We start from the raw sequence: 25,000 nt of genomic DNA, 5'->3' as shown, positions 1-25,000 counted from the left end.
TCATAACAAAGCAGAAACATCCACATCCACAAAAAAGAAAGAAAAAAGGAAAAAAAGAAAAAAAAACGCATCATCAACAACAAGGACGAGAGAGAATTTTCCAACCAGGGTGAGGCGAGTAGAGCAGAGCAGTGCAGCGCAGAGCAGAGCAGAGCAAAGTAGAGGAGAGGTCCAGACAGGCAGCGATGCACCAGCAGGATTACACAGACTATCCAGGGGTGTGCAAACATGATGCACCCTCCAGTACTGCTATGCCTCTCCGTTCACCATTACTCTCTCTCTCTCTCTTCTCTCTCTCTCTGGTATACACAAACCTCTCCCAGTGCCTTCATTTTTTCGCGGCCAAGTTCAATTTCTGCCTACGATTAAATTTGCAGAACACTCGTCCGACTAATAATTTTGTTGAAATACCTTGCCATCCACCCACCTGCCACCCCTCCTCCTGTCCTGTCCTGTCCCATCTTTCCTCCTTCCCTCCATCCATCCGTTTCTTTCTTATTTCTCTTCGACTGACATACTATTTTTTTTTCTTGTCTTCTTGCAGTACAATTCCGCGTTTTCTGGTGTCTTTTTTTTTTTTTTTTTTTGCCTCCTGTACTGTACTATCGCTTTTGTTGTACTGTTGTGTCTCTTCTGCTGTACGATTCTATACATCTGCTACTCAATCCCATCTATTGTACTATTCCATCTTTCTGTCTCACTGTCTTGTTTTTCTTCTTGTTCTATCCTATCTTCCTCCTGCACTGTAATATCCTTCTTCTGAATCATCACATCTTTCTGCTGTTCTTGCTGTACCTCCCTATCATCTTTTAAAACTATGGTAACTTGTCTTCTGTTCTTTTATCTTATCTTCCTGCTTTACCATCATAATATTTCTCTTGCAGTAATACCTGGTCTTCTGCTGTACACTATCTCATCTCACTACCATGTATAATCAGGCTTAGTCCACCAGACACCCACGCACACGATATGAAAGTCCACTGCTGTCTGGTCATGTTTACGAAATCCAGCGCAATTTTTCTTTAACTTACTCGTCATATTCCCTTTCCTCTCCAGTATGTACCTTCCATTTAACAATCACGCTGCCTTTCCCCTTCTCTTTCCCAACACTGTCCTCTCCCTTTATTTCTCTCGTCCTTCCCATTCTCCCGTTCCTCCTCCTCCTCCTCCTCCTCCTCCTCCTCCTCCTCCTCCTCCTGGCCGATAATAACGCGGCAGACACTCACGACAAGGCATGATAGCGAGACGAGTGATTCTGCGTCCCACTCACTGCATGGAAAGGAGCGTTACTCTCTCTCTCTCTCTCTCTCTCTCTCTCTCTCTCTCTCTCTCTCTCTCGAACGTTTCTACCAAATTCTACCTACTCAGCATTCTCTCTCTCTCTCTCTCTCTCTCTCTCTCTCTCTCTCTCTCTCTCTCTCTCTCTCTCTCTCTCTCTCTCTCTCCTCTCTCTCTCTCTCTCGTTAGAAGTGTAATCGTTTGGTTCAAGAGGGTGTTGTCACATAGTTCGTGTGTGTGTGTGTGTGTGTGTGTGTGTGTGTGTGTGTGTGTGTGTGTGTGTGTGTGTGTGGGTGTGTGTGTGTGTGTGTGTGTGTGTGTGTGTGTCTAAGCACGAGCACATCCACACGTCCTCTCCACTCCCCCCCCGACACACACACATTAGCAAGTGGAGGCCGCACGTGGAAGGCACGCCGGTGACAGACGGACGATCAAAGAGCAAAAGTGAAACTGCAGAGGCCAAGGGTGAGCCGAGACGGAAGACTGACGGGGCGGCAGAGGAAGGAGGGGGAGCACTGGGAGCAGGAAGGAAATAAAAGAGACGAAGTGTGGGAGAAAGGAAGGGGAAGTAGGACGAAAAAAAGGAAAAATACAGAAAAGGAAGTGATAAAGGACGGAGAGCAAGGAGAGAGGAGGAGGAGCAGGTGGAGAGATAACCCGGAAGGAAATAGGGAAAAAAAAACACGGTAGATGAAAAAAAATAAATAAACTAGAAAATATTCATACTGCACCAATAGTAAAAAAGAAATACAAGCAGTAATAGGTGCTTCAACATACACAAGTGTCACGTATAGCATCATCTTACACGTGCTAAAAAATATTACTGGCCTGACACACCAACACACCTGTGGCCGCACCAGGTGTTCACGGCCACCTCCAGGACTGCTCCTCATCCTAACGGCTGGATGCCACTACTGCTCACGCAACCCTTCCTGCAGTCACCGCACCTCACTCACTGAATTTATATATCACTGTACTCTCCTTTTTACTGGAGTATATTTTGTTGTCGATATTATTGTACACATCACTTTTTTTTATTTTTATGATCTTGGTCGGCCCTCTTCACGCATGAAAATTTTGTAAGCCTTGTATACTAATGTATATTGATTTTGTATGTATATTTTTATTATTATTATTATTATTATTATTATTATTATTATTATTATTATTATTATTATCATTATTATTATTATTATTAGTAGTAGTATTACCATCATGTATCCTAAAGGTGTTTACTTTCCGACCGTAACAAGTTCTCTTTTTTCTTTGCCTTTTCCTCCGTTTCTTTCCTATGATAGCCACCGTCATCCACATAATCATTACTGTTACTGTCACTATTACACTCGAGGTTTTCTTCATATCATGGTCATCAATAATATAGCTATTATTTATAACAGTATATCCATCAATATTACAGTTTCTTTACTGGCCGGCACGTACACGGGCGTCAACGCTAAGTATTGGGGTATGCCTGTTCGTGCAGAACCAAGCAAAGCACTGCCCGGCGCCGCCACCACTCCGGCGGAGGCTTCTGGAGACCCTGTGTGTGAGCGTGTCACTTAACACCTCGCGACAACTGGTAAAAAGAATTTAGATCAAAGAGACTCGGAGGAGATCTGAGGAAAGAGTAAAAGTGACAGCGCGACAGATGTCAAACCATGTAAGAAATCTACTGAAAACGAAAAAAAAAAAAAAAATCACTACTGGAGCTGCGGACCCCCGAGGCGCTGCCACACGTCTCAATTACAGCTCACACAAACTTAATCTGCTGACCAAACGCAATAAAAACTTAAAACACCTATTAGCGAACCTGAGGAAATATGACATGGATAAAACACCATTATTATAATAGAAATTTAATCAATTAGGTACAAATGAAAAAAAAAAAATAGAACGGTGACACACATATGACACGAAAAAAATCCAATACGATTACAACGCGTGTAATTTCTCTCTCTTGACTCGAGAAGTGAGAGGGGAAACAGAAGAGACATAAAAGAAAAAGCAGCCAATACCTTAACAGTGTCCACTCGATCAAGGTTTTTAGGCGGAGAATTAATAACGTCCGTCTGTTTCTTGCGCATTATGTTCGCTACTAAATCCTGAGACTAAGACCAAGACCCTCCAGTCAAACCAGGGAAGAGAGAGAGAGAGAGAGAGAGAGAGAGAGAGAGAGAGAGAGAGAGAGAGAGAGAGAGAGAGAGAGAGAGAGAGAGAGAGAGAGAGAGAGAGAGAGAGAGAGAGAGAGAGAGAGAGAGAGAGAGAGAGAGAGAGAGAGAGAGAGAGAGAGAGAGAGAGAGAGAGAGAGAGAGAGAGAGAGAGAGAGAGAGAGAGAGAGAGAGAGAGAGAGAGAGAGAGAGAGAGAGAGAGAGAAAAAACAGACTGGGAGGAGGAGGATTAAAATCCAGCTTAAGAGGGTGGAGTCCAGGAGAAGAAATCAAGGCCAGAGGGGAGAGAGGAAGGGGCTGGAAGGGAAAGAAAGGAGTCAAACCAAAGCAATACAGGACACGTGTGTAGGAAACCAGCTGAAGGGAAGGCGGGCGGCTTAGGGCAGGAAAGGGAGAGAGAAAGGAAGGTTTAGAGAGAACGTACACAACGGCTACGTACTGGCAAACATTAAAAGGCTTTAGGACATATTTATCTATTTTTTTTTATATGTGTTTTATTTTATTTATCTATTTTGTATTTTTTGTTGATGAAAATGAAGATACTAATTCGCCAGAAGTGTGGCCGCCTGGTGTGGCGCGATGGGAATCACGAGTGACTTACTGTAAACCACTTCCATTCATTACTGTTTTTTTTTTTTTATTGGTTTATTTTCCTTAAAAAAAAGTTATACTGGCTTCATTAGAGATGCGTGGATTTTCTTTAATTCAAGTCATCTGAGTGTATGTATTCTTTTTTTTTCCCCGTGTGTGTGTGTGTGTGTGTGTGTGTGTGTGTGTGTGTGTGTGTGTGTGTGTGTGTGTGTGTGTGTGTGTGTGCGCGCGCGCGCACACAATATCAACACAGCTAAGTGGAAATGATTATCAATGACAGCTGCACATACAAACAAACAAAGATAAATAGTTACACTAACAGATACCAAATAAAAAGAAAACACACACACACACACACACACACACACACACACACACACACACACACACACGCGCGCACACACACACACATTCTTGCCAAGATAAATAAAAAAAAAAAGAAGAGGAGAAAGAAGGAAAGAAAGAAAGAAAGAAAGAAAAAAAGAAAGAAAAAAAAGAAAGAAAAAAAAAAAGGAAAAAAAAACAGCCACAATAGCAACAGCAGCAGCAGCAGCAGCAGCCGCAGCAGTAGCACCACCACCACCACCACCAACAGCAACAACAAGAGGAAGAATACCACATGTCCTTTAGTCACTTATCAGGGAGAGGAGGACGAGGAGGAGGAGGAGGAGGAGAAGGAGAAAGAAGTGATGGAGGAGGATGAGGAGAAGACGACCACCTACCTCCTCCTCTCCTGGCCCTCCTCCAGCCTCTTATCAAGTACCACTCGCCTCCTTGAGCGGAATGACTAATTGCTGTCCGCCGTTAATTAGCATCAGGAAGCTCTTATCGCCACCACTTGTGCTTCCTCGTGACGCAACACAACGCGCCCACTCACTCGCCCCTTCAGTTCTTTACATTCTTTCTCCATTCACCCCCTTACAGACACTTCCTTCTGTACTAATGCATGTTAGGTTGTTCTGTAGCCTAGAAAATACATAATTAATCGTTCTTTCTGTCTTGGCACATTTTTTGCACTAAAGCATGCTAAATACTTCTGCAACCGAGAAAGTACAAAATTAATCATTCGTTCTCTCTTTACTCTGTCTGTCCAAGCAAACTATGTCTTTAAACCTCTCCAAATGCCACAAAAAAAAGACGACCATGCAAAAGGGTGAACAAAAATATAGAAAAGATGAGAAAAATTCTAATATACCGCCAGTAGCTGTACCTCAAGACGCTGGAAAATGGTAAATGTTAGATAGAGAGAGGGAGGTTATGGAAAGAAAAAGTAGAAAGTTAGAGGAAAATTATGTACAATGATAAGCATTCCCTACACGTTAGACTGAGAGGCGTTTGGTTGATTGGGTACCTCTGTTGTGTGGCTTTGTACCGCCAGACTGACTTGTTGTGAAGCCAAGCAGTGTGAATGCTACGACTAACCATGTGTAGCAGAGAGAGAGAGAGAGAGAGAGAGAGAGAGAGAGAGAGAGAGAGAGAGAGAGAGAGAGAGAGAGAGAGAGAGAGAGAGAGAGAGAGAGAATGGTAAGACAGAAAACAACACAATCTGCAAGTGTTTGTGGTGGCGATGTGTGTCAGCATGGGAGTGATTGATGAGGCGTGGGTGGAAGGGGTGGCATGACCGTGTGCGTGATAGGTATGGGTGTGTGTCTGGTGGGCGTAGGTGCAGGCAGCAGGTATGGTAGTGGCAGGAATGGGTGGAGGTGGCGGGCGTCGGCGTGGGCGTGGTGAGTTTGGGCGTGGCATCAGTAAACACGCCACCAGACATCAGGTGCTAGCCTCCCTCCCTGCTCACCTTCACCTGACCGACGCCACATCATATAAATTTTAGCATGGCATTGATAAATATTGGTGCTTTTAATCCAAGGTTTACTGTAGCGTATTATATTTTCATTATTCTAGGCATGATTTGTAGCCATGTTTATTATTGCAGTATTCTCCCGCTTTTTATTTAGTTGCCTATCCCTGCACGAGAAACACAATTATCATTATTATCAATTACTATCATTATTATCAATACATAGCGGCCCTTTCTCCCCGATGACCCCCCAAACCGCGTCTCTATGCACACTATACACAACATTACCATAACAACAATGATTTTCGTCCTTCCCACAAACAGCAATAACCATACATTACGCTTTTCTCCTCTACAAATATAGTGCAGTAACTAATTCTCCTCTAACAATGTAGCTGGCGCAGAGTAGCCTACTTGAATCAGAGTTAAAATGTATAAGTATGTTGATATTCGAAATTCACTTATATTTACTTGTATTTACTTATTTACTCTATTTCTAAGCTTCTTCCCACGCCATTCAAGACAAGACGGTTCAGTCAACACTACTTAGGACACCACGACCCCATACACAACACACACACACACAAACACACAAACACACACACACACACACACACACACACATACACACACACACACACATCTTGGGCAGCACTTTCACCCCACTCTCGGAATATTCACCCTCCAAAGAGCCCAGCAAAACAGAGAATGTCGCCGCGCCTCAACGCAACTTGTGCTCGTAATTCTGCTCTCTCTCTCTCTCTCTCTCTCTCTCTCTCTCTCTCTCTCTCTCTCTCTCTCTCTCTCTCTTGTCCACACACAGCGCCCGTCATGCTTTCCCTCAAACCCAAATCAATCCATACCCGGCCTTCCCCTCCCCCTCCCTCTCTACCACCCCCTTTTTCTTTCCCTCATCACGTACAAGCATTCCACACACTGACTTTTTTTTTTTTCACTGGCTTTCAAAGATCCCTCATTTTTTTTTCGCAAGCGCACACGCACGCACGCACACACGCACGCACGCACGCACGCACGCACGCACGCACGCACACACAGTATCATATAACAAATTTTCACCTTTAAGACAAACCGGGGCACACACACACACACACACACACACACACACACACACACACACACACACACACTATGTAAACACACCACGTCTCGGGTCACTGAGCTTCGGTCCCTCCTCGTGCTGCTGCTGCTGCTGCTGCTCTGACCTAAAATCACCTTGACCTGTAAATGACCTTCGCTGCTGCTGGCCATACAAGGGATATTTGTTACCGCTTCTGCCGCTGCGCCGTGTGTGCAGCCGCTGTATATACACCAAATCACGGAGTTGTCAACCACACACACACACACACACACACACACACACACACACACACACACACACACACACACACACACACACACGGTGAAATACAACCATCCAGCCCTGACAATTCCTGACGTCTATCATGGTTTAAAAATACATGAAGGGGCCCTTGGCTTTGAGGTGTCAGGGCGGCACCTCGGCACACATTACACACTCGGGAAGCACACACGCCACACACAGTTACTTGGGAAATGTAACACGTCGAGTGCTTACCTAAGGGAGACAGCGGCCATTTCAGGAACGGTGTGTGTGTGTGTGTGTGTGTGTGTGTGTGTGTGTGTGTGTGTGGTGTGTGTGTGTGTGTGTGTGTGTGTGTGTGTGTGTGTGTGTGTGTGTGTGTGTGTGTGTGTGTGTGTGTGGAAAAGAGTGGGAGAGGAGAACAAGCACCAGACAGGGAAAAACTGAGACGTTCCTCCTTCCTCTCTCTTTCCTGCTACACCGGAACTCCCTAATTATTCCTCTCACCCGTAAACTTATAATCGCTTTTCCTTCCTTCTCCTTCCCGCCCTCAAACAAAAAAGAAAATGGGTAAAAAAGTCCAAGAAAATCTAGGGATTCTAACGTAACCCTTAAAAATTGCACCATCATACGTACAAGTCCGACTATTTTCAGGTTAATTAATTCTGGAGTGGCACACCACGCTCGGCTACTCCTCCTCGCTCCATCACCTGTTTGCACACGCCCTGCCTGGACGCGGCGCTGCCACCTGTCACCACCACCATCACCGCCGCCGTCGTGGTTATTGATGGATCCTACAGTATCTCTCTCTCTCTCTCTCTCTCTCTCTCTCTCTCTCTCTCTTTCTCTCTCTCTCTCTCTCTCCTCTCTCTCTCTCTCTCTCTCTCTCTCTCTCTCTGTCAGCAACGAAAGTATTAGTAGCTCAAGGACAAAATTATAAATTCAAATTGCAAAGTACACAAAAAATGTTACGTTTCTTCAAATTAAGTAATTAAAAAGAGATAAAAAAAAAATCCAGAGTAAATAAAACCTAAGAATTTTAATCGTAAGTTTCAAGTATCAATCTGAAGTACACTCGGTGGACGCACAGAGGGGAGCAGGTCGCGGCAGGAGTCCCAACAAACAAAGCCATGAGCCACCCAAGCCACTCACCCATTCACTGCACCTATTTATTCACATTTTCATTCATCGACCCACCCCTTCTTCGACATCGATAGCACAGAGAAGCAGGTACCGCGCCCTCTCCTCCTCCTCCTCCTCCTCCTCCTCCTCTTCCTTCTCCTCCTCTTCCTCCTCCTGAAAAGCCTGTACAGCAGCCCCGACACAGGCACCTCAAAGCGTGGCCTGTGTGTCTTCCAAACTCTCGCAGGTCACGATCGATAGTCCATTAACCTGCCCACTCACCCCTAATGTGTTTGGCGTTTTCTGTCAATCACAAGTTCTCTGATCTCCTTATAATCCCTTAGTTGTCAGATTTTGCGAGGCTGTCCCCTGATAAGAGGACTAAAGACTGGAATATCTCTAGGCACGATGAAAATGAGAGGTCCTGTGCGGCCATGGATCATATTCTGAAACACTTCTGCGCTGCAACTTCACTACTTTCAAAAGGTTCTGTATTTGAAGTGACACGAATTTTCAGGGGTGCTTTTACGGTTCTAGTGACAGATTAACAAAATCTCTATATTACTAAAGGGAGAAACACTCTTGGGAACCCGGCTAATCCTTTCTGTGTTTTTTGAAGATGGTTGTGGTAAGAGAGAAAAATGCATTTCAAAATACAGGCCCATGAATGCTCTGCGCGTCACATTGATCACGCTCCTCACTGTGTCCATGAGGTGGGAGGCGCCAGTCTAAGATTAATAATAATAATAATAATAATAATAATAATAATAATAATAATGATAATGATAATAATAATAATAATAATAATAATAATAATATCTCATCCGAAGACAGCGATAACCTAACCTAAAAACACTGAACATGAAGAAAAAGAAGAGTGTTGAAGAAACGTAAATGTAGAAAAAGAACTGTGTTGAAAAATAGCAAGTAAACCTAACATGCTATTACTGTCCCGAACACCAATATCAAGACCAAGACCTGCCAACATTAATTGCTGCCTTTACCGCCGGGCGAAAACCTGGCGGCCATGAAGTCATCACCGAGCGACTTGTTCTGAGAGGGAAAGGAAAAGAGGGAAGAACAGAATAACAGCATGGGGATAACACCTGCTGATTGACACGCGAGCTCGAGGCAAATATCGGGTACTGAGCGACGGAAAAGTGGCGGAATAACTGAAGAATTTCATGAAGTACACGGACGAAAACAAAGTGACTCCTTCCACCCTCTGTCACGCCTTACAGTTAACGTTTCTCTTTATTACAGACCCTTAAAATTGTTCATTCGCGCATTTTCCTCATAATTAGTTACTCCCCTTGTCCACGTCCCTGCTTGTTTCAGACCGTTTACGATAGTTCACGACAGACACGCTGCTTGCCACACTGCCTTGATGCATCCTAAGCGTGTTGCAAGTATTGTTCTTTCATCATCCTACTCGTCCACGCCTCTGGTTGCTTATAATGTTTTCGGCAGTTCACCAAGGCAGCCATGCCGGATACTGCACTTACTTTCAGCCGAACCCGCACAACTTAGGGTAAAGAACCATCTAATAACGAGGACCCGACTCGGTATTGGCACTAAGAAAGGTATTTGCCGGTGAATCTGTATAAAGGCCAGTAAGATTCATTTTCGCGGGACTCCGATGCGCACCTGTGACTGGGGAGAACATTACGGCGACACACCTGGCCTCAAGTTCATCATTTTGCTAATTCTTGGTGTTATTTTTGATTAATGTTATTCTCAGGTGTTGCTTAAGTGTTATTCCCTGGCGTCGCTTTAGTTAATTGTTAGATTAATATTCAGATTAATATTCTCGTGTGCGTTTACTGTTACAGCAATCGATGAAAATTTAATAGCTTACCAATATTTTCGGTGGAGCGCAGAGGGGCGAGTCGGTACTGCAATCCAATGTTTACCTGGAAAAGAAAAGAAAAAAGCTAACGTTATCCACTACATGCATAAGGTTTTATATCTAACACAAGTTCATTCAACATCACGTAAACATAAACATAACCTGAAAGTGTTTTGAAAAAGAAAAGGAAAGAAAATTAAGCGCCATCTGTTGCACGTGAAAGGCCAAACTTAACCTAAGCCAATAAAATCTTAGTCTAACCTAACCTTACTTAACACAACAGAACATGACCTGAAACTGTAAAAAGAAAAAAGAAAAAAGAAATGAATACAAAATCGAGCATCGTCTAATCCCAGCTAACATAACCTTAAACTAACTTAACCTCCATGACATTACATAACAACAATACGAGTTACAACCTGAAAACTTTACAATAAAAAAATAAATAAATAAAGCACCCTCCATTAAGCCCAAAAAAAACAAATTAACCGACCCTGCCGCAACCTTAACCTAACATAACTTACCCTACCACCATAACATTACACAAAATGGCCCGAAAGAGTTTACAATAACAAAAATAAATACATAAAATCGAGCGCCATCCATTACGCGCATAAACCAAAACAATAATTCCCTCCTGAAAATATGCTTAATTAAACACACCGGTCCAGTACTTGCGCTGGGTCTGTGCGTGGGATAATTGTTTATATACACGGGGCCGCACTGTTACTGAAAATGGTATGCATATGCGTGAATAAAAACAAAAGAGAGAGAGAGAGGGAAGGGAAGGGAAGGGAGGGAAGGAAACAGGGAGGGGGGGGGAAGTAAACGGGTACACAGCAAAAACGGCACTGGTCTGGCTCGCCTCAACCTTGTTTCCCAATGCGGCATAATGCGCTCTGTATTGCCGCTATCTTCACCAGGAGTGAGGGTTTTAAAATACTGGGCAAATGTTATACTGTTTCTTTGTAAATTATGTTGTTGTTGTTGTTGTTGTTGTTGTTGTAGTGTTGGTGGTTGTCGTGGTGGTGGTTGTGGTGATTATAATAACAATAATAACAACAATAAACAACGAAGACTACTACAACAGCAGCAACAACAACAACAACAACAACAATCTCCGGGTGGCATGTTCCATTACACTCAATCCCGATAACTTTACTTAAACTGGATCCGGCGCACAAACTTTTCCCCGCGTCAGAATAGGTAACGCGTAAATGGTATCGACACGTGCCCTAGGTAGACCCGCAGCGGCAGGCGTGTGTGTGTGTGTGTGTGTGTGTGTGTGTGTGTGTGTGTTGCGACAGTGCCTATTATTATTATTATTATTATTATTATTATTATTATTATTATTATTATTATTACTCTTTTTATTACTATTATCATTATTATTGCTGTTGTTGCTGTCGTTGTTGTTGTTCGTGTTGGTGGTGGTGGTGTCCTTTTTGTTGTTATCGCTATATCATTATCACAGGAACTTGCACTATATATATATTTTTTCCCTATTCCACATCTCAAGTGAGGAACAAAACCTTTACTCTTGTTTAGTGAAAAATATTTAATTGAGTTCTAAGGCCATAGCAGCACGATGATACGGCGTCGGCAGGTGTTACGAGGGAGCGCTACTTCTCCCAATAATAAACTACAGTGAGTCAGGATTGCTACTGTAGTCTTTCTGCGGGGAATCGAGTGCTGTACATTACAAGACAGCGAGAAGAGGAAGGTCTGTATTCTTAAACATTTCGACTTCTTACATCGACTACTTTTAACAGGCTATCGTGAAAGTTACTTGGGTTTTCAAGGATGATAGTTTGGTAAGTATTCTGGATTATTAATCCTTTGACTGCTATTTCGTACATTTTTCCTTCATTACTAATCCCTCTGAAACATCTTTACTTATTCAAAGCCTCCTTTGATTTTTAAACTGGACAGAAAATGCAAAATCTATTCTTTTTAATCTTCCTTCTTTCTTGTAGATGCTCTTAAAGGTTTCATGCATTACTTTTGGTGCTGTTCATTGTTTCGTGTCACAGTGAAAGCTTTAATACAAATAAAAAACACTGATGAGTAGCCGATTAATAATCTGCGTGACCTTTGAAGCATTTCTAAACGGGAGCACAGAGGGTCTAAAAATAGGAGCCAGAGGATAGTCAAGTCATTCACGGGAGACTAGAAAAGGGAAATCGAGAGTGGAGATAAAGTAAAGATTCCACAGGTGTATATTGGCTCCACCTGGCGTGAAGAGGAGCCCTAAACCACTACCTCTCCGATAGGCCTACCCAGAGTACACACTGGTCTATATACTTTGCGGCCTACCTGCCTACCTGCCTACATACCTGCCTTTACCTTAAGTGTGGGGGGGTGGTAGGTCTGTATTGTGAGGTAAACGGTTTCTTTGCTCTCATGGTTATCACTCTCTCTCTCTCTCTCTCTCTCTCTCTCTCTCTCTCTCTCTCTCTCTCTCTCTCTCTCTCTCTCTCTCTCTCTCTCTCTCTCTCTCTCTCTGTCACCACCAGTCATTACCACCATAAGCTCAAGGAGAAACTTGGTACCTTCGCTTTTTCTCGTTCACTTTCCAACTCTAATAAACGGGCAGCGGCGGCCATGAGCTGGGCAAAGTGAACGGCTGGGGAAAAAGCGCGCTGGTAACGAATGGCCCAATGTCTTAAAAGCGGCGAGCCATTGTGAGGAGGGAAAGATGTACAAGATTCTTAGGGAAACCACTTATCGGAACTCTGAAGACCAGACGTGATGTGATATGATGTGTTGTGACTCGCCACTTCTCGTCTCCGTTACAACTGTCTGAGCTTCTCTTTCCTTACCTAGCTTTCCTCCTCCTCCTCCCCCTCCTCCAAACTTCAACCACAAGCACAAGCTCCCTCATCACTCTCCCTCCCTCCAGACCTCCCCACCACCCACCACTGCCAAGAAAAGCAACATTCCTCCTGACTTGTGACGCTTAAACGCAACAAACTTTTCGCTTTTCAGACGCAATGACACGCCGCAACACAGCGCCAGCCGCGGCCACCTGGGAACAGCGTCGCCGCAAGCTGACTCCTGCAGCGACGCCGGTACCGCACTGACTCCCCTCCTCAAGTTGTGAATGCATTATATTACCATTCTCTGAGCCGGCATCTTCTGTTTCTCTGTCTGCATGTCTGTCTATATGTATGTATGTATCTCTCTCTCTCTCTCTCTCATTTATTATTTGTGTATGTGTATTGCTATTATTTTATTATTACTTATTGTAATTACCTTATTACCGCCAATCTCTCTCTCTGTGCCTCATCACTCCTCATGCAGACTGCGACCTTCCTGCAGCCAATAATATCCATCAGTATTGTTTAGAATGTCCCATTGTTAGACACATGCTGCCACTGGTCCAGGATCTGATTACACTTTGCAAACATTTGTTAAAGGAAAACATTGTCGATAAAGTTGTAGGACAATACTAAATACGCATTGTTTCTTTATTTCTTTCTGTGTGTGTGTGTGTGTGTGTGTGTGTGTGTGTGTGTGTGTGTGTGTGTGTGTGTGTGTGTGTGTGTGTGTGTGTGTGTGTGTGTGTGTGTGTGTGTGTGTGTGTGTGTGTGTGTGTGTGTGTGTGTGTGTGTGTGTGTGTGTGTGTGTGTGTGTGTGTGTGTGTGTGTGTGTGTGTGTGTGAGCAGATAGATACCTGTTGTCTCTCATGTAACATAATATGCACCTGATTCAATACTGTTTTGTCAATGTTTATCATGAAACACAATCTTATGCTTCAACTAAGCTATACTGTATTTCGTTAATTTTGTACTTGTCTGTCGCCCAATGGGAGTAATGAATTGATCAAATCAAATCAAGTCTCTCTCTCTCTCTCTCTCTCTCTCTCTCTCTCTCTCTCTCTCTCTCTCTCTCTCTCTCTCTCTCTCTCTCTCTCTCTCTCTTTTTTTTTATTTAAATATGAGTACATTGTCACCCGAAGGCGCACTGCCGTGTGCAACCTATTTTAGGGGTGGGGCACAACACAATTATAAATATAATTTATATACATATATATATACATTCTTTATGGGCTTATTGTTAGCAGGGGGGTTGGGAACGAGCCCCTCCAGTGGTGTGCTGCTAACTTCACGTCCTGGGTATCCATCCCCCTGATATGTGGGACGGAGGACGCGAAGACGTTCCACAGTCTGGAGACTCGCCCCCAAAAGGTACGCTGGTGTTGGCTGGAGCGGGAACGCGGCACTTCCACTGAGTCACTACTGGATAACACCGTTCTCGTGTCCCGCGAGGTGACTCTGGTGGGCAGCCGTAGTCCCGCCAGATGTGGCACACCCTGCACCTGTGCCTTGTGGAACACCACAAGGGCTGCCACGTCCCTGCGGTGTTCTAGCGTGTCGACAGGAACCTCAGGATGGGCTGGGGCACCTGCTGCTTCCACCAGTCGCAGCGCCCGTCGCTGGATGCCGTCGAGCTTGCTTATGTGTGTGGCAGCACAGGACATCCAGGAGAGGGCGGCATACTCTAAATAAGGCCGTATCTGGGCCTTGTAGAGCAAGAGCCTCCCTCTCCTGTCGAGCAAGTTGGCCACCCTCCTCAAGGAGGAGACTCGGTGTGAGGCCTTAAGGGCAATGTGTTTGACATGGCGGTCAAACCGCAGCCCTCGATCCACCTCCACCCCAAGAATCTTGACGGACTCCTGGAGTTCGAGAGGAAGGCCACCAAAGCTTAGCCCTCCCTCCACTGCTGGCTCGGCAGCGGGGGATCGAGAAACTACCATTGCCTGTGTCTTCTCCGGAGCAAAGGTCACCTGCCAGCGTGCCCCCCACTCCTGTAGCACCCCAAGCTGCTGATTGATCTCTTCAGCAGCACTTACACTTTCGTGTCTCTCTCTCTCTCTCTCTCTCTCTCTCTCTCTCTCTCTCTCTCTCTCTCTCTCTCTCTCTCTCTCTCTCTCTCTCCATTATATATATATATATATATATATATATATATATATATATATATATATATATATATATATATATATATATATATATATATATATATCTTTCCGTTTCCCTTTCACCTAAGTCCTTCATGGCCGACAAGGAATTTTTCCTCTCTCTCTCTCTCTCTCTCTCTCTCTCTCTCTCTCTCTCTCTCTCTCTCTCTCTCTCTCTCTCTCTCTCTCTCTCTCTCTCTCTCTCTCTCTCTCTGCCTTTACCTTCTAATGATGAACCGTGACTCGTCGGGAATTTGCGAGTCACTCTCCGGGAGCATGGAATGGAGCGTGGGGAAAGCAAAGCTTAATGGTCATAATGCTTTCAGTTATACTTCTAATGATGGAAGAAGCTTGACTGAGAAGCGAGGCAACAAAGAGAGAGAGAGAGAGAGAGAGAGAGAGAGAGAGAGAGAGAGAGAGAGAGAGAGAGAGAGAGAGAGAGAGAGAGAGAGAGAGAGAGAGAGAGAGAGAGAGAGAGAATTAGCATCATTACAGTTGTGGTTAGAACAATTTCCAATACTTCGAACAATGATACGAACTTACTGTGGGGAAAAATGACAACACCAACAATACAACGAGCAAAAAAACAAAAACAAAAAAAAAACAAGTATAAGTGTGAGTGTGAGTGTGTATGTGTGTATAGCAAATTCTTATCACTATCACTATCTTTTAAGACTGCTTCTGAAAAAAAAATGACCCACTGAAGATACCAATCCCAAAAACTATATTACATTACATTATCATCATTGTCGACAGCACCACCATCCACTCCCTCTCTTTCTCCTTTCCTTCCTTCTCCTCTCCTCTCCTGACCTTCTAAGCTCCTCCAGGAAGGTCCAAGTTCATACCTGCCTGGAAAGAGCGAGGGAACAACGAGGAGGAAGAGGAGGAGGAGGAAAGCGAGGAAATTAATAGGAAGAGCTGGAGAGGAGAGAAGAGGGAAGCTGCAGTGAAAGAGAAAGGTATCATGAAGTCAGTGGAAGGGAAGAATGGGGTAGGGAGAAGAGGAAGGGGTGTCGGGTGGAAGGAAGGTGAGGGAAGAGGAGGAAGGGATGGAGAGGGAAGGAGGAGATAGGAAACCAAGATGTAGGCGTAATAATTCACCCGAAGCCATTAAGGTCGACAAACAAATAAATAAGTGAATATGAAGACAAACAAACTTGGAGGTGATAGTCACGCTTCCCAGTCACACACACACACACACACACACACACACACACACACACACACACACACACACAAGTTAATAAAGCATGTAAATTACAAAAATTACCAGAACTTCACGCAAAATCCATTTCACGATTAATAAATATGTAAAAATGAATGTGTGTGTGAGAGAGAGAGAGAGAGAGAGAGAGAGAGAGAGAGAGAGAGAGAGAGAGAGAGAGAGAGAGAGAGAGAGAGAGAGAGAGAGAGAGAGAGAGAGAGCAATAATACAAAAAAATTCCCAGCCAATGTCACGGGTTTACATTTTCATTTATTTTATTTGGCCAGATTTTTTTTTTTTTTTACGGTGCATTTACTTTTCACGAACTACATTAAATTCTGTGTGTGTGTGTGTGTGTGTGTGTGTGTGTGTGTGTGTGTGTGTGTGTGTGTGTGTGTGTGTGTGTGTGTGTGTGTGTGTGTGTGTGTGTGTGTGTGTGTGTGTGTGTGTGTGTGTGTGTGTATTCGTGCGTCATCCCTACATATACACCTACGTACACACACTTGCTAATATTCAGTCTCTCATTTCAGAAACAACAATTTTTTTTCATCATCCACAGGTTGTTTTGTTTTATTGCTGCCTGACACTTTTATTCTAGCACACTTTTTTTTCCTTCATCTTTATTTGACTTTCGGTAAATGTGTTTGCATTTCGTTTCGTTTGGAAAGGAGGGAGAGGGTGAGAGAGACGGAGGGTAGGAAGGTGATGATGTGGAAGGGATGGGATGGGATAAAAGAAAAAGGGGAGAGAAGAGAATATGAAAAGATACAATGAAAAGGAACAGAAGGAAAATGTGAAAAGAGAAGGAAGTTGGTGACGTAGGAAGAAGAATAGATAGAGGAGAGATAGGGAGGGGAGGAAGGAAGGAAGGAAGGAAGCGAAAGAGGAAACGTAGAGGGAGCGACGGAGGAAGTGGAGAGAAATGGTAGGTGTGGGATGTGAGGAGAGGTAAGAGAGAGAGAGAGAGAGAGAGAGAGAGAGAGAGAGAGAGAGAGAGAGAGAGAGAGAGAGAGAGAGAGAGAGAGAGAGAGAGAGAGAGAGAGAGAGAGAGAGAGACTCATTATCATAAATAACAAGACATTGAAGAAATAAAAAAAAACACTAAAAGCAAAACAACAACAACAACAACAATTATAAAAAAAATCGCGTGAAAAAGATAATCATAATAAGGAAAATTAGACAAAACAAAATATATACATTAAATAATATTCACACAAACAATATAAAAAAAAATCACACAGGAAACAGAAAGGGAAACACAACAGTGAAATTACTTCAGGAATTTAGCTTATCGCGGACTAAAATATAAATAATGCATAAATAAATAAATGAAACATCAAATGAACAGTTACAAAATATTCAGGAGTTCATTGGCAAAAATACAGAACGAGAGAGAGAGAGAGAGAGAGAGAGAGAGAGAGAGAGAGAGAGAGAGAGAGAGAGAGAGAGAGAGAGAGAGAGAGAGAGAGAGAGAGAGAGAGAGAGAGAGAGAGAGAGAGAGAGAACCATTTTTTTCCTTCCCACCTTTCTTCTCCTCTTCACTTCGTTCTTCTTTCCTCTCTCCCCCTACTCTCCCTCCTCTCCTCAGCAAGGCAGCGTTGTAGGTAATTAATTGTTGTTTGCCCTTAATCTTGGAAGGGGAGGAGCGAGGGAGAGGAGATAGAAAGGAATGAGGGACGGGAGGGAGGGAGGAAGGCAAGATGGAGTGAGAGGGAAGGAGGAAAATAAGGGAGGATAGAGAAAGGGGAGAAATAAGTAATAGAATTAATGAAAACTTGATGTTCTTGAAGAGAGAGAGACAGAGAGAGAGAGAGAGAGAGAGAGAGAGAGAGAGAGAGAGAGAGAGAGAGAGAGAGAGAGAGAGAGAGAGAGAGAGAGAGAGAGAGAGAGAGTTTATGTGGCAATCGAAGGTAATCCATGTCCAAGGGTTGAATGGATGCTTGTTTGGAAGGGAAGGGGGAAGAGAAGGGGAAGGGAAGGGGGAAGAGGAAGGGGAAGAGGAAGGGGATGGGGAGGAGAAACAAGGGAAGCAGGAAACTCTTATCTCATCGCCTCTCCTAATTTTCCTTTGCTATGACTTACGCTGCAGAAGGAGGAGGAGGAGGAGGAGGAGGAGGAGGAGGAGGAGGAGGAGGAGGAGGAGGAGGAGGAAAGAGGAGGAGGAGGAAGCACAAGTGTGGGAAGTGAATGGCCTGTGAACACTAAATGAAGAAAAGGAGAGAAAAAAAAATAGAGGAGGTGGAAGGTGGACTCAAAGCAAACACAGAAACCACCTCCCTCTCACGCTTCTTCATTCCCTCCCTTCCTTCTCTTCTCCCCTCACGCTCCATCCCTCCCTTCTTCATTCCCTCCCTTCCTTCTCTTCTCCCCTCACGCTCCATCCCTCCCTTCTTCCCTCCATTACTCACTCCTTTCTTTTCATCCTCCCTTCCTCAGATCACTCCCCAATAACTCAGTATTACACAAAGAACATTCACTTGGACAAACATTTTCTTTCAACGAGACCATGGTAACTGACAGGAGGATTGCCTATGAATTTGCCAAACCCAGCACATGTAGAGGAGTGGTGCCACTATGGAGTATATACTGACTGTCCATGTTCCTATTGGAATGTATACTTACCGTGCTTAATTAACATTTTGACTGTTATTTGGTATACCTTTCCTTAATTACTAATCTTATTCTACTTGTTCCACAGACACCTTCAATTTTTAAACTAGACAAACTGCAAAACTTATTCTTTTTAATCCTCGTCTTTCTTGTAGATGTTTATAAGGATTTAGTGCATTAGTGAAAGGATGCCTCGTCAAGTACATGTAAGAGGGAGGAAGTAATGAGACAAGAGAGATGAGGAGGAAAAAGAAGTGGAACTGACAGTGGTTGGGCAGACACGTGTATCTATGCAAGTCAGTACAGGATTTTTATGTAGCAACTGTTATACAAGCTAATAAAGACTACATTTCCTGAAGAACCTGATCGGGTAGTAATCTGCATAATTTATCCTTTATCTCGTATCCAAGGGTGACATTTAAATTACTGATCTTATTCATATATTTCCATTATTTATCTATTTAATTTTAGTCTTCCTTTTGTTTATACTACTTTGCTGACTGTGAGAGGAAGGGGAGAGGAAAGGCTTACATGACAACCTGTCCCTGCTGCTGTAAGAGGGGCGGGAAGGCTGCGGGAGATGCGTGGAGGATGGGTATATAATTTATGAGGTTATGTAATTTTTCAGACCCTCAGTTAACTGCTCTTTAAATCCACACAGTACTTATCCCTTAATTACACTAAATATAGGATTGACCATTTTTTTCACACATTCTCTTTTAGAAGTTTCAATATGTCATGATTTGTTTAACTTCGATAATTTCCCTGGCTTCTACGATATTGTAGAAATCATGCCTTGAGAGGGCTGCAGTTTATGTGCTACCCAGTTCACCACCAACCATTCTTATCACCATCCCCATCCCTCACCACCTACTGCATGCCCACCCTTCCCTCTCCTCTCCTCTCCTCTAGCACGAAGCATCCCTGTAACTCACACCACCACTACCAACCAGAGAGAGAGAGAGAGAGAGAGAGAGAGAGAGAGAGAGAGAGAGAGAGAGAGAGAGAGAGAGAGAGAGAGAGAGAGAGAGAGAGAGAGAGAGAGAGAGAGAGAGAGAGAGAGAGAGAGAGAGAGAGAGAGAGAGAGAGAGAGAGAACGTCCTCTATCCAAACGAATAATTCCGATTTGTTGAGAAATGGTCCAGTGTTTGTGTGCTTGGCCTGGCTAATGTATCAAGGTAACACTGAGAGAAACACACACACACACACACACACACAAATAAACACACACAAATAAACACACACACACACACACACACACACACACACACACACACACACACACACAAAGCGGATACGATGCAACGATATCCAGTGAAAATGTTTTTTTTTTATTTTCTTCATTTATTTTTCTTAAGTTAGATAAAAACAACATCACTCAGGCACTGGTAGCGAGGATTTCAGGATATCCTGCCCTTGTGTGTGTGTGTGTGTGTGTGTGTGTGTGTGTGTGTGTGTGTGTGTGTGTGTGTGTGTGTGTGTGTGTGTGTGTGTGTGTGTGTGAGTGCGCTTGTGTATGTGCGCGCGTGCATGTGCAGAGGGCATATGTACCAGCGCAATGACCCCCTTCCATGCCCCCCTCCTTCCCCTCCCCTCCTTCCCTATCATCCCCACCCTCCCTCCAAACCCATCTCCATTTCACCCAACTCCCTCAACTCACCTTACATAGCAACCATCTCCCTCTTCACTCCTCTCATCTCCCTCTCCGTCTACCTTCTCTCCTCCCCCTCCCTCCCACCCTCCCTCCCTCCCTCCCTGTCTCTCTCTATCCATCAATCCACGCAAAGAACTTGATCTCTTTGCGTGACCACGGAATTAGAGAGAGAGAGAGAGAGAGAGAGAGAGAGAGAGAGAGAGAGAGAGAGAGAGAGAGAGAGAGAGAGAGAGAGAGAGAGATTTAATCGACTTAAGAAACCCGAGTAAGAAAATCTGATACGAGAGAAGCGCAGGAGAGGAAATGAAGAAAATGATAACAGAGAGAGAGAGAGAGAGAGAGAGAGAGAGAGAGAGAGAGAGAGAGAGAGAGAGAGAGAGAGAGAGAGAGAGAGAGAGAGAGAGAGAGAGAGAGAGAGAGACATGCCCTCCCGTCACCTTTTGGTTCTATAGACACAAGTTCTCTCTATTTACTTTAGCACAGCCGTGAAGGACAACAACCCTCGTCCTATTCTTCTGTGCAGCCCCCGTGCGTCCCCTGGCCTCCCCCACTCCTCTGCTGCTCTCTGCTTCACTCTCCCTCAGCACAACGCCTCACCTATTTGTACTACTCTTTGTCTCAGCTATTAGTCACCCTCACCCTGTCCCAGTTATCAGCCAGGTTACTTATCTAACACCCTCTAAATCCTGATACACTTCGCATCTACTACTACTACTACTACTACTACTACTACTACTACTACTACCACTACTATAAATATATAAACTCAAATTTCTCTAAGAAAATGTAAAGTAGATTACGGAGCTATAAAATAATGAGGCACACAATAAATATTACGTTTTACATTTTTTTTTTCATTTTATTAACTGAATTGTTCACTCATTCATTGACTGACTCATTTATCTACTTAATTCCACTTATTCACTCCCTCATCCACCAATTTAGCCACTCATTCACCCATTCAATCTTACTCATCAATTCATCTATTCAAGGTGTCTTTCGTTCACTCACTCGTCCATTTACCCACTCAATCCTACTCATTACCTCACCTACCCATCCTTCCGGGGACTCATTCATTCACTCCCTCACTCAGTCATTCATTAACTTACCTATTCAATCTTACTCACTCACCATCCATCTATTCAAGGATTCATTCACTCACTCACATAGCAATTCACTCTTAATCACCAATCCATCCACTCAGACTAACTCACTCACCATTTCACTCACTCAAACTTACTGACACCCTTTCATCTATTCAGGAACTCATTTACTCACTCACTTATCCATTTACTCTTACTTTTTCACCCACTCACCCACCTAACCATTCAAGGACTCACTCATTCACTCCCATTCAATCTCACTCAGTCACCCACTCCTCTATATTCAGGAATTCACTCATTCATTCTCCCACCACCTCCTCCTCACCCCCTCACGGACTCTCCTGCCGTGAAGTCTGCCCGCTATCAGTACTTAATTACAGGCCTATAATTAGCAACGCCGAGAGAGAAAAGCAGAACAAATCATTCTTCGCCACTACTGTTATAATTATCAAGTCATTCCTGCTGGTAATTATAACCGTAACAACAGTAATGAGAATTGCATTATTTGTGGTAGTTGTCCTTTTCGTAGAAGTGGTGGTGGTGGTGGTGGGAGTGCAAGTAGTAGTAGTAGTAGTAGTAGTAGTAGTAGTAGTAGTAGTAGTAGTAGTAGAGCTGCTGCAATAACATTTATAACAATAATATGAATAAAATAATAATAATAATAATAATAATAATAATAATAATAATAATAATAATAATAATAATAATAACAATAATAATAAAAGCTCTGTGCCAATGGCAATACTATGGAAAACAACACATCATAATCTCTCTCTCTCTCTCTCTCTCTCTCTCTCTCTCTCTCTCTCTCTCTCTCTCTCTCTCTCTCTCTCTCTCTCTCTCTCTCTCTCACACACACACCTCCCCTTCAGTCATTAACCTGATTGGTCCACCGCCACCACCACCGCCACCACCACCACCACCGCTGCTGCCTCTCCAATCAGTGCACCACCATCACCACCACCACTACCACCACCACCACCGCTGGCCGCCTACACTCATCACCATGTAGACACACCACCACGCACACCACAACACCACGTACGCCTACAGCAGTACACCGCCACGCAGCTCAGACAGGAACAGGCTTTTTGCAACACAGAGAGAGAGAGAGAGAGAGAGAGAGAGAGAGAGAGAGAGAGAGAGAGAGAGAGAGAGAGAGAGAGAGAGAGAGAGAGAGAGAGAGAGAGAGAGAATTCCTAGTACTGCCTGCCCCACGAGACACAGGTTTCAGAATCCGTCCACGCAGTTTGTCTTTGTGGGTTTTGATGAGTAGATAGAAATAGAATAAAATTATTCGAATCTTGGTGAGGATTTCTAAAGAGGCCCTTTGTGACGGTAGCTTTATGGCGCCAAATTATACATGATGGCGTCCGGCGCAGCAGTGTCATGCACCAGCAGAGAAAATAAGATAAAGAACCTGCCGGCCGGCTTGATAACTAATAACAATAAGGCATTACAGTGCGCCGCATGAACCTTCAACTCTGAGGCACATGCAAGGCGACGTCCAGGAAATAAAGAAACAAAGAAAGAATGAAAGAAAGGAAAAAGCAAAAGGAAAAATATTTAACTTTAAAGCATAAAATGAAAAGACTAAGAGTAAATGTTATACGCTCTCTCTCTCTCTCTCTCTCTCTCTCTCTCTCTCTCTCTCTCTCTCTCTCACACACACACACACACACACACACACACTAAGCATCATCGAACATATTTTTTCTACATTACAGAATCATACACAACCTCAATATTTTCATTTTACACACACACACACACACACACACACACACACACACACACACACACACACACACACACACACACACACACACACGTATGCAGCACTGACAATACGGAAAACTATGATGATCGTAATAATAATGATAATAATAATAATAATAATAATAATAATAATAATAATAATAATGATAATAATAAAAATATTATTATTATTATTATTATTATTATTATTATTATTATTATTATTATTATTATTATCATCATCATCATCACTATCATCATCACTATTATTATTATTATTATTATTATTATTATTATTATTATTATTTCTTTACTACTACTACTACTACTACTACTACTACTACTACCACTACTGCTACTACTACTAGGAAATCAAAAAAGCAAATGTGTTTCACTGAAACTAAAACAAGTACGCATTTTCAGAGCATGCTGCACAGTGTAAGTACTAGTACCACCACCACCGCTATCGCCGCAGCCGCCTCCGCCGCCGCCGCCGCCGCTGAGGGCACCGCAGTGCCTTAAAAATATTCACAGCAAAACAAAACACTGGTCCCGCAAAAATAACAAGAGCATGGTAAACAATTCTTAAGTGAAAGAGCAACAGCAGAATGCGACGCGAGAAAGTAAAGATACAGAAAACGCAGAAAGCAAACACATTAACATAAAAGCAAAAAAGATAACAGACCGTCAGCTGGAAGATCACCACCAAAAAAAATAAATAAATAACAGAACCATTAGTGTGATTAACAAAGCATTTCAAGTCCCTGCCGTGATTACCAAACGCTTCAACATCGACCTACGCTCATCATATCTCTCACTACCTGCCCAGCATCTCCACCCCTCTCTCTCTCTCTCTCTCTCTCTCTCTCTCTCTCTCTCTCTCTCTGTAACTCCTTTCTCACACTTTCTTTGAGCTCCTTAACTTCTCTTTCATTTCCTTTTCGCACTTTCTTTGACCTCAACTTTTCTGTTCGCCTGACCTTCCCTTGTGTGGGCTGGACCTGACCAGTTTTTTGATTCCACGCGGGGATACGGATGGGGAGAGGGGTGGGAGGGAGAGAAGGCAGGGTGGATGGAATGGTGGCGCTGTGTCGTGTTCAAAGGCGGGCGTTATCGGAATGTGGCGGTGTGGATGGGAGTATTGTGGTTAGTGAGAGGGGAACGGCAGGGCGGTGGAGGGGTGTGGAGTGGGGAAGCACATAGTGGCGGGTGGATGGCGAGTGATGCGGTGACATGATTGAGGTGGGGATGGATGGACGGGTGGAGGGAAAGTGGACACAACTTGCCAGGCGGGGTGGAAGGGAAAGCAGGGCACGGTAGAGAGGGAGAGAAAGAAAGTGGAAAGATCGGGTTGATGCAGGAGGAGGAGGAGGAAGAGGAGGAGGAGGACGGCGAGAGAGGGGAAAGAAGAGGAAAGAGGAAACAAACGCAAGCCACCCATTGCTATTTAATCATCCTGTTATTCGTTCCCAGTTATGGTAAAAGGAAGGTAGGAAGGAAGGAAGGAAGAGAGGAGCAAGAGAAGGGGAGAGAGGGACGAGAAAAGAAGGAAGAAGAGAA

The 25,000-nt window shown here is 43.8% G+C and overlaps 1 long non-coding RNA gene across 1 annotated transcript in view; it reads right to left on the bottom strand.

Annotated features, from left to right (window-relative positions):
- The window catches only part of LOC135089093 (uncharacterized), a 145,098-nt gene that overhangs the window by 99,906 nt on the left and 20,192 nt on the right, over nt 1-25,000 (bottom strand). The window contains exon 2 of the long non-coding RNA XR_010261390.1: nt 10,155-10,209. This is a non-coding gene — a long non-coding RNA (uncharacterized LOC135089093). The remainder of the gene's footprint in view (nt 1-10,154; nt 10,210-25,000) is intronic.

This window comes from Scylla paramamosain, chromosome 3 (genome assembly GCF_035594125.1).
Source record: "Scylla paramamosain isolate STU-SP2022 chromosome 3, ASM3559412v1, whole genome shotgun sequence".
In the NCBI taxonomy this organism is placed as follows: domain Eukaryota; kingdom Metazoa; phylum Arthropoda; class Malacostraca; order Decapoda; family Portunidae; genus Scylla; species Scylla paramamosain.
This window is presented reverse-complemented; position numbering and strand designations above follow the sequence as displayed.